Raw genomic sequence first — 9,514 nt, forward strand, 5'->3', positions numbered from 1 at the left:
ACATTATTCCAAGATTAATATTTCAGGAAAAGCTCAATGAATGGCATGGCATGGATGAGGAAAGTGGATCCCTCAAAATTCTAAGGACAAAAAGTTTGGCTCAAGCTTGAAGCTCAAGACTCTACATTTTATATTTTAGTGATCCAAGATCACATTGAGTCTATAGGAAAAGCCAATACTATCAAGGAGGGATGAGGTGTTGCTTAATGGCTTGCTTGCTCAAAAAGCTTAGTGATATGCTCCAAAATCCTCAACTACCTTCCCACATCCACATATGACCTAAACCAAAAGTCAAACTCGGCCCCACCGATTCTTTCTATCCGGCGCCACCGAGTTTCAAATGTCATAGCCACTGCCACAAACCCTAGGCAAATCGGTCTCACCGATAGGGATCTCGGTCTCACCGAGATGGGATTGTAATCTCTCTGTTTCCCTTCGTAACGTTTCGGTCTTACCGAGATGAGCGATCGGTCCCACCGAGATTGCAATGTAAACTCTCTATTTCCCTTTTGTAACATTCCAGTCTCACCGAGATGAGCGAATCGGTCCCACCGAGTTTACCTGACCAACTCTCTGGTTAGCTTATTACCAAAATCGGTCCCACCGAGTTTGTGTAATGGTCACACCGAGATTATGTTATGCCCTAACCCTAACCATATCGGTCCTACCGAGTTGCATCTCAGTCCCACCGAAAATCCTAACGGTCACTAGGTTTGCTGAATCGGTCCGACCGAGTTTAACCATTCGGTCCCACCGAGTTTGGCAAATTGTCTGTAACGGTTAGATTTTGTGTGGAGGCTATATATACCCCTCCACCCACTCTTCATTCATGGAGAGAGCCATCAGAACATACCTACACTTCCAATACACATTTTCTGAGAGAGAACCACCGACACTTGTGTTGAGGTCAAGATATTCCATTCCAACCATATGAATCTTGATCTCTAGCCTTCCCCAAGTTGCTTTCCATTCAAATCTTCTTACCACCAATTCCAAATCCTGTGTGAGAGAGTTGAGTGTTGGGGAGACTATCATTTGAAGCACAAGAGCAAGGAGTTCATCATCAACACACCATTTGTTACTTCTTGGAGAGTGGTGTCTCCTAGATTGGCTAGGTGTCACTTGGGAGCCTCCGACAAGATTGTGGAGTTGAACCAAGGAGTTTGTAAGGGCAAGGAGATCGCCTACTTCGTGAAGATCTACCGCTAGTGAGGCAAGTCCTTCGTGGGCGATGGCCGTGATGGAATAGACAAGGTTGCTTCTTCGTGGACCCTTCGTGGGTGGAGCCCTTCATGGACTCGCGCAACCGTTACCCTCCGTGGGTTGAAGTCTCCATCAACGTGGATGTACGATAGCACCACCTATCGGAACCACGACAAAAACATCCGTGTCTCCAATTGCGTATCCTCCAAACCCTTCCCTTTACATTCTTGCAAGTTGCATGCTTTACTTTCCGCTGCTCATATACTCTTTTGCATGCTTGCTTGAATTGTGTGGAGATTGCTTGACTTGTGCTAAGATAGCTAAAATCTGCCAAGAACTAAAATTGGGAAAAGGCTAGATTTTTATTTGGTTAAGTAGTCTAATCACCCCCCCTCTAGACATACTTTCGATCCTACAAGTGGTATCAGAGCTTTGGTTTCCATTTGCTTTGATTTCCATAGCTTTTGGCGGTCATAGCCTTGGTTTCACAACCTAGGAGAGTATGGCGTCTAGCGAGGGAAATTATCACCGTAGAGGTCCTTACTTTGATGGCACTAATTTTGCTAGTTGGAAGCATAAGATTAAAATGCATATTCTTGGACATAACCCCGCCGTTTGGGCTATTGTGTGTATTGGCTTGCAAGGTGAATTCTTTGACGGGAAAGAACCGAACCGTGAAGCCACCGCGGAAGAGTTAAAAATGCTGCAATACAACGCTCAAGCTTGTGATATCCTCTTCAACGGATTGTGCCCCAAAGAATTCAACAAAATCAGCCATCTTGAGAATGCAAAGGAAATTTGTGATACTTTGATTGATATGCACGAAGGTACCGACTCCGTCAAGGAATCCAAATTGGATGTGCTTCAAAGTCAACTTGACTAGTTCAAAATGAAGGATGGTGAAGGTGTTGCTGAAATGTACTCTAGGCTTGCTCTTATCACAAATGAGATTGCCGGCTTAGGGAGTGAAGAGATGACAGATAGATTCATCATCAAGAAGATCCTAAGAGCCTTGGATGGAAAATATGATACCGTGTGCACATTGATCCAAATGATGCCAAATTACAAAGATCTCAAGCCAACAGAAGTCATCGAAAGAATTGTTGCTCATGAGATGTCACTCAAGGATAAAGAGGAACTTCACAACAAATCAAGTGGTGCTTACAAAGCCTCATGTGAAGCCCCCACATCATTGAGTGAGAAACAAACCTTCAATGAAGAATTGAGCTTAATGGTGAAGAACTTCAACAAGTTCTACAAGAGTAGAAGCAAAGAGAGAAGCTCCAAGTCAAGGTCCTACAATGACAAAAGATCTTCTAGTCGAGAGCGAAACTGCTATAATTGTGGAAGGCCCGGATACTATTCCAATGAGGGTACGACCCCCTACAAGAGAAGAGAAGATTCTCCCAAGAGAAGAAGTAGAAGAGAAGAATCACCATCTAGAGAAAGAAGGAGTAGAGATGATCGTTATGAACGAAGACCCTCACGGAGAAGCAAGGATTCGGAAAGAAAGGACAAGTCATCAAGGAGCTACACAAAATGAAGACATCAAGCTCATGTTGGTGAATGGGTATCCAGCTCCGACTCCGACAACCACTCCGAGAGAAGCTATCACTCTGACTCCGAATATACTCAAGATGAAGGTGTTGCCGGTCTAGCACTTGTGACAACCAACTCCTACGACATATTTGACTCACCAAATGTAGGAGTTGGAACATGCTTCATGGCTAAAGGCCCAAAGGTATCACACCCCGAGTATGTTGATTTCAATAGTGATGAAGATCACTTGTTAGGTGATGATGATTTACTTGTTGACAACTCTAGTGATGAATACTGTGATGAAACGTCAATTAATCATGCTAATCAAGATAAAACGAATGACAATGATAAGGAGAAGATTGAGTCTCTGTCTAAAGAACTAAACACTCTTAAGTTAGCTCATGAAACTATCTTAGGAGATCATCAAGAACTTTTAAGGACTTATGAGAAATTACGCTTTGAAAAGCTCAACCTTGAGCAAGAGCATGAGTTCTTAAAAGCAATCAATGATGATCTTCGTAAGAGAAGTTCTTCTTACATTGCCAAGCGTTTACTCTTATCCACTTACATGCCTCAAGTCAAGTCTAGTAGCAAGAACAAGAAAGATTCTTCCTCTAATAGTAAAAATAATCATGCTAAATCCAATATTGTTGCTTCTAGTAGTTCTCTTGATTCCACTAATGATTCTCTTAGCCAAGTTACACTTGAGCAAGAAAATAACTTATTGAAGGGAATTATAGGGAAAGGTGTTTACAAGAGCCTTGCCAGAAGTAAGCAATTCGAGGAAATTGTACGCAAGCAAGGAAGGCACCGGAAGAATCAAGGTGTTGGTTTTGAACGAAAGTTCAATGCCAATGGAGTTGAGTGGGAAGAAGATCAATACCCCAAGACGAAGTTTGTTCCTAAACAAGAGAAGTATGATCCTAATTCTTTCAAAGGGACACAAGCTCAAGATGATCTTCCACCACAAGACCACAAGCAAAAAGGCAAGGACAAGCTTCAAGAGGAAATTGATGCATTTGAAGAAGCTCCTAAGGCCTTGGTCAAGTGGGTTCCCAAGACTACTTCAAGTTCCACTTCATCAAGTACAACTACAACAGCGAGGATTCCCATCAAGATGGTGTGGATCCCGAAGAAGAAGAACTAGAGATTCTTGAGGGTGACTCCGCCAACATACTTCACTCTTATCATCTTGGCAAGAACAAGTGCAATCAACTTCCACATCTTGCACTAGTTCAAGGAGTCACAAACCCTCTTGTTGGTAAGACAAGGGACAAGGTAACCTAAAAGCTTTCATAGACATCATCTTGTGTGTGCATCACTTTATGTTTATGGATATCCTTGTTTGTTCCTTGTGGGACTAACCCGTGTAGGTATTGAAAGTGCAACTCACTCCAATGGATAGCTTCAAATGATCTACATCAACATTGAGCATCCACATCTTCAACATCTACATGAAGTCATCATCAACAAAACCCAAGGTTAGTTCATACCTCTTAGGGGGGATCTCACATCTAGGGGGAGCTTTACTCTAAGAATTGAGCTAAAGCAACTCTAATGGTTTGAACACAACAATGCTTTATGTAAAAGTGGTAACCCCACTTGTGCTTAAACAATGAGTATGACCTATGATCAAATGTTCTCATTTGACTCCTAAGTCAATATACTCATATATAGATGACCTAGTCATCGCAAATTGTTTGATAGATGCTAGAATTGGTTGTGCATGCTTTGCCACATATTTCAATTGCCATTTTATTGTGTGAGCATGTTGATTGCATATTTTACTCATTCGAGGACATCCACTTGTTGTTTTGATTGATTGGTTTTCTTTTCTTTTGCCAAGTGGATGGACAAGAATGCCTAAGAACACTCTCTAGCTATCTATGCTTTTCTCGTCTCAAACTCTATTCATGCTACATCACAAAATTTGATCAAGTCAGATTCGAACCACTCTGTGTGAGGAGCACTCGGAGTCCCCGGTTCGTCATAGACTTAAACTTACAAAACTTCTTTGTGCGTTTCGGTCTGACCGATTCATCCATTTCGGTCATACCGAGATCACTAAGTCGATCTAGGTTTTCAATCTCGGTGCAACCAATTTGAACCTTTCGGTCACACCGAGTTTCAGTAACTGATTGCAGTTATGAATCTCGATGCCACCGAGTTGTTCCACTCGGTCACACCGACAGGGTCGGGCTATATGTACCCACGGGTCAAATTTTGGAAAACTTTACGAACCTCCTCGACCTGCGCTTAGCCCGCTCTGCCTCCAGGGTCTCCGGATCGTCTTCCTCGTCGCCAGCCGCCTCCTGCCGCTGGTCTTCGCCGCCATCAACAGGAATCATCCCCGCCGTTGCCGCCGTAGCGAGTTCATCGCCGAACTAGGGTATGAACTCGATCACTGTGCTATCCCTATCTGATTCCTAGCACATTGTGTTCGCCATGTATCGTGCCACGATTGAGATCATTCTTATCCAGTCAGAACACTCTGTAGTTTAGTCGTGAATTGAAAATTTAGGGTTAGGTTTCTGCTGAAACCATCTCGGACCCACCGAGTTGTGGAACTCGGTACCACCGATTCGGCTCAGGCCATTGCACATGTAATTTTCAGTCTGACCGAGAATTGCAAATCGGTGTGATCGAGTACAGGACTTTGTGAAACCCTAGCAGTCTTGGTGCCACCAAACTGTGACTTGGTCTGACCGAGTTCACTAGTTTAGGTTCCAACAGCTGCTTCGGTATCACCGAGTTTACAAATCAGTTGATCCGAAATGCTTTCTGTAGAAAACTAAAACTAAGTTTTTGACTCATTCTTTTGCAAAAACCTCTGCATTTTGTGATGCTCATCCACTCTATCTCATCTATATTTATTCATAGGGTCTGCTGTCAGTGTTTGCAATATTTCTGGTCAGAGTGACAGCCAGAACAGGTCAGAGGAGCAGGTTCACCTGAGTGAGGGCACTAGTCCCTCTAGCAGTTCAGATGATGGTAGCAGGAGCACCCCAAGCAACTTACCCAAAGCTGCCACCAGGGCCAGAAAGAAGAAGACCTCTGAATCTGAGGATGAAGACTATGTGGCAGTTGAGGATGAGGCCACTTCCAAGAAGAAAGTGGTTAAGAAGGAATATAGCACTGCTGCTACCACCAAGCCAGGCATGAAGCAAAAGGTTCCTGCAAAGAGAATTCCAATGTCTAAGGCCAGAGCATCTACTCAAGTCCCTTTGGGATCTGAACCCAAAGAGGTTGCTGCAGAAGGGAAGAAGAGGAAGGAGAGGGTCAAAAAGGCCACTGCTAGAGTGATTGGGAGATCCTCAATCATGAGAGATTCTGAAGAGGAAGAGGAAGAAGAGGTTGCTGCACCAGCACCCAAGGCACAAAAGCTGATGGGTGATGCTATAAAGTCAGGGGCTGCAACATCAAAGCCCAAAGAAGCACCCAAAGCAGCCTCCAAGCCCAAGAGTGCACCTAAGAGGAATACCAGGAGTATACCAGCTGCTAAGAAGAACAAGGGCCCAGTGCCTGAAGTTGCTGCTGATGAAGATGATGAAGGACAAGTCCTGAGGAAGCTCAAACCCAAAATCCCAGACCACAATGATGCTCATCCAGTAGCTGAGAACATGAAGATAAGGAAGGACTCAGGTCTGAGACTATGGAGAGAGTCAGATCCATATGCCACCAGGAGAAGGCCTGTTGTTGATTACAGGTTCCACACAAAGGAACAGCAGGACTTCTATGAGACAGTGTTGCTTGACAAGAAGCCCATAGTGTGTGACATGAGATGGGTCGACTGGGACTACATCAAGGAGAATGAGGATCACTATCCAGGTGTACATGATAGTTTCAAGGCTTGTGGAGTCGTTGAGTTTGTGGCTCAGAAGCTCACAAAATGGAATGATGGGCTCATCATGCAGTTCTACTCTACAGCTCATTTCTACCCAGATGGAAGGATTGTCTGGATGTCTGAAGGTACGAGGTACCAGTCCACGGTTGCTAAATGGGCGAAGTTGATCAATGCCCCAAAAGAGAGTGAAGATGACTTGGATGTCTATGCCAACAGGAAGAAGGATCACAACACAATGGCACACAAGTACAAGGAGATCCCAGATGCTGCTCTTGAGACACATAAGTTTGGATCTGTACATTACCTTCTGTCAGGCTTGCCAACCATCAACTGGATCCTCAGGCACACTCTCTTGCCAAAGTCAGGTGATCACAAGATGATCAGAGGCCATGCAATTAACTTGCTTCACATCTTGATGTCCCACAGAAGTTCAAAGTCATGAGCCTAATAGTTGAAACTATCAAGAGGACAGTTGCAGATCAGAAGAGGAGTTGTGGAGTATGCCCCACAGATCCAGGAGCTAATCAACTCCAAGATGGGCACTGGTACATATTTGCTGGACAAGGAGCACATGCCTATCTATCCAGACTTTGAGGACAAAATTGTGGTTATGAATGAGGATGAACCATCTTCTGTGCACGCACAAGCCAAGAAGGAGAAGGCAAAAGCTGAAAAGGCTGGAAGGATGCCAACTACTGAAGAAGCATCTTAGTATCTCCTGAAGAGCAAGCAAGATCAGCTTGGCTACCTAATTGCATCCACTCTGAGGATTGAGAAGGGACTGGCCACCCTGACTCAAAACCAGGAGAGCTTGGAAAGAATCGTGGAGCAAAAATTCTATGACTTGGATGTGAAGGTAACTGAGATTCAGTCTGTTGTGGAGCAACTTCAAGATGATATGCAGGAGTGGAAGGGCAAGACAACCACTGATGCATTTGCCAGAGTGCCTAGAGCTCAGAGGTCTGCTACAGTGCCTGTTCCAGACACCAGAGCCACGTCATCTACACCAGCTACAGCTCCAGTGCAACCAGCTCCAGCACCAACTCCTTCAGCTCCATCCACATCAACTGAAGTCTTCGTCCAAGGAGCCATCTCTATGCCACCACCTGAAGACCAAGCTTGACATACGTTTTAGTGCTATGCATTTTCTATGAACTTTTTGGTAACTTGTTGCCAAAGGTGGAGAAACATGTATAGATCATAGGCTTCGAGAGAGAGCGTTGCTTTTTATTCTCTCTTGCTTTGATGGTTGAACTTTGTTTACTTTTGATTGCTTGAGATACTATGCTATTATCTATGAGACATTGATGATCATGTGATTGATCATAAGCTATACTTATGCTTGTTAGATGATATTATCTTACTTATCCTTATATGATCATTCACTTTGCTTGGTGATGAGTGCATGTATTCAATCTTTATTATTTTGAGCGCTCCACCAAGATGTATGTGACATGGAAGAGTAACCCATGATCCTAACTCATTGTGCATTTGCAGTCCAAAGCAAATCTTAAGATATGCACAAATTTAGGGGGAGCTCTTGCTTTTCACATACTTCTCAAATCGACAATATCTTTCACTCTTATTATCATTTGTCGAAGCTTTGATCTATATGTTGTCATCAATTACCAAAAAGGGGGAGATTGAAAGTGCAACTATCCCTGGGTGGTTTTGGTAATTCCTAACAACATATAGCTCATTGAGCTAACATTATTCCAAGATTAATATTTCAGGAAAAGCTCAATGAATGGCATGGCATGGATGACGAAAGTGGATCCCTCAAAATTCTAAGGATAAAAAGTTTGGCTCAAGCTTGAAGCTCAAGACTCTACATTTTATATTTTAGTGATCCAAGATCACATTGAGTCCATAGGAAAAGCCAATACTATCAAGGAGGGATGAGGTGTTGCTTAATGGCTTGCTTGCTCAAAATGCTTAGTGATATGCTCCAAAATCCTCAACTACCTTCCCACATCCACATATGACCTAAACCAAAAGTCAAACTCGGCCCCACCGATTCTTTCTATCCGGTGCCACCGAGTTTCAAATGTCATAGCCACTACCACAAACCCTAGGCAAATCGGTCTCACCGATAGGGATCTCGGTCTCACCGAGATGGGATTGTAATCTCTCTGTTTCCCTTTGTAACGTTTCGGTCTTACCGAGATGAGCAATCGGTCCCACCAAGATTGCAATGTAAACTCTATGTTTCCCTTTTGTAACATTTCAGTCTCACCGAGATGAGCGAATCGGTCCCACTGCGTTTACTTGACCAACTCTCTGGTTAGCTTATTACCAAAATCAGTCCTACCAAGTTTGTGTAATTGGTCACACAGAGATTACGTTATGCTCTAACCCTAACCATATCGGTCCTACCGAGTTGCATCTCAGTCCCACCGAAAATCCTAACGGTCACTAGGTTTGCTGAATCGGTCCGACCGAGTTTAACCATTCGGTCCCACCGAGTTTGGCAAATTGTGTGTAACAGTTAGATTTTGTGTGGAGGCTATATATACCCCTCCACCCACTCTTCATTCATGGAGAGAGCCATCAGAACATACCTACACTTCCAATACACATTTTCTGAGAGAGAACCACCTACACTTGTGTTGAGGTCAAGATATTCCATTCCAACCACATGAATCTTGATCTCTAGCCTTCCCCAAGTTGCTTACCACTCAAATATTCTTTCCACCAAATCCAAATACTGTGAGAGAGAGTTGAGTGTTGGGGAGACTATCATTTGAAGCACAAGAGCAAGGAGTTCATCATCAACACACCATTTGTTACTTCTTGGAGAGTGGTGTCTCCTAGATTGGCTAGGTGTCACTTGGGAGCCTCCGACAAGATTGTGGAGTTGAACCAAGGAGTTTGTAAGGGCAAGGAGATCGCCTACTTCATGAAGATCTACCGCTAGTGAGGCAAGTC

This window comes from Triticum dicoccoides, chromosome 2A (genome assembly GCF_002162155.2).
Source record: "Triticum dicoccoides isolate Atlit2015 ecotype Zavitan chromosome 2A, WEW_v2.0, whole genome shotgun sequence".
In the NCBI taxonomy this organism is placed as follows: domain Eukaryota; kingdom Viridiplantae; phylum Streptophyta; class Magnoliopsida; order Poales; family Poaceae; genus Triticum; species Triticum dicoccoides.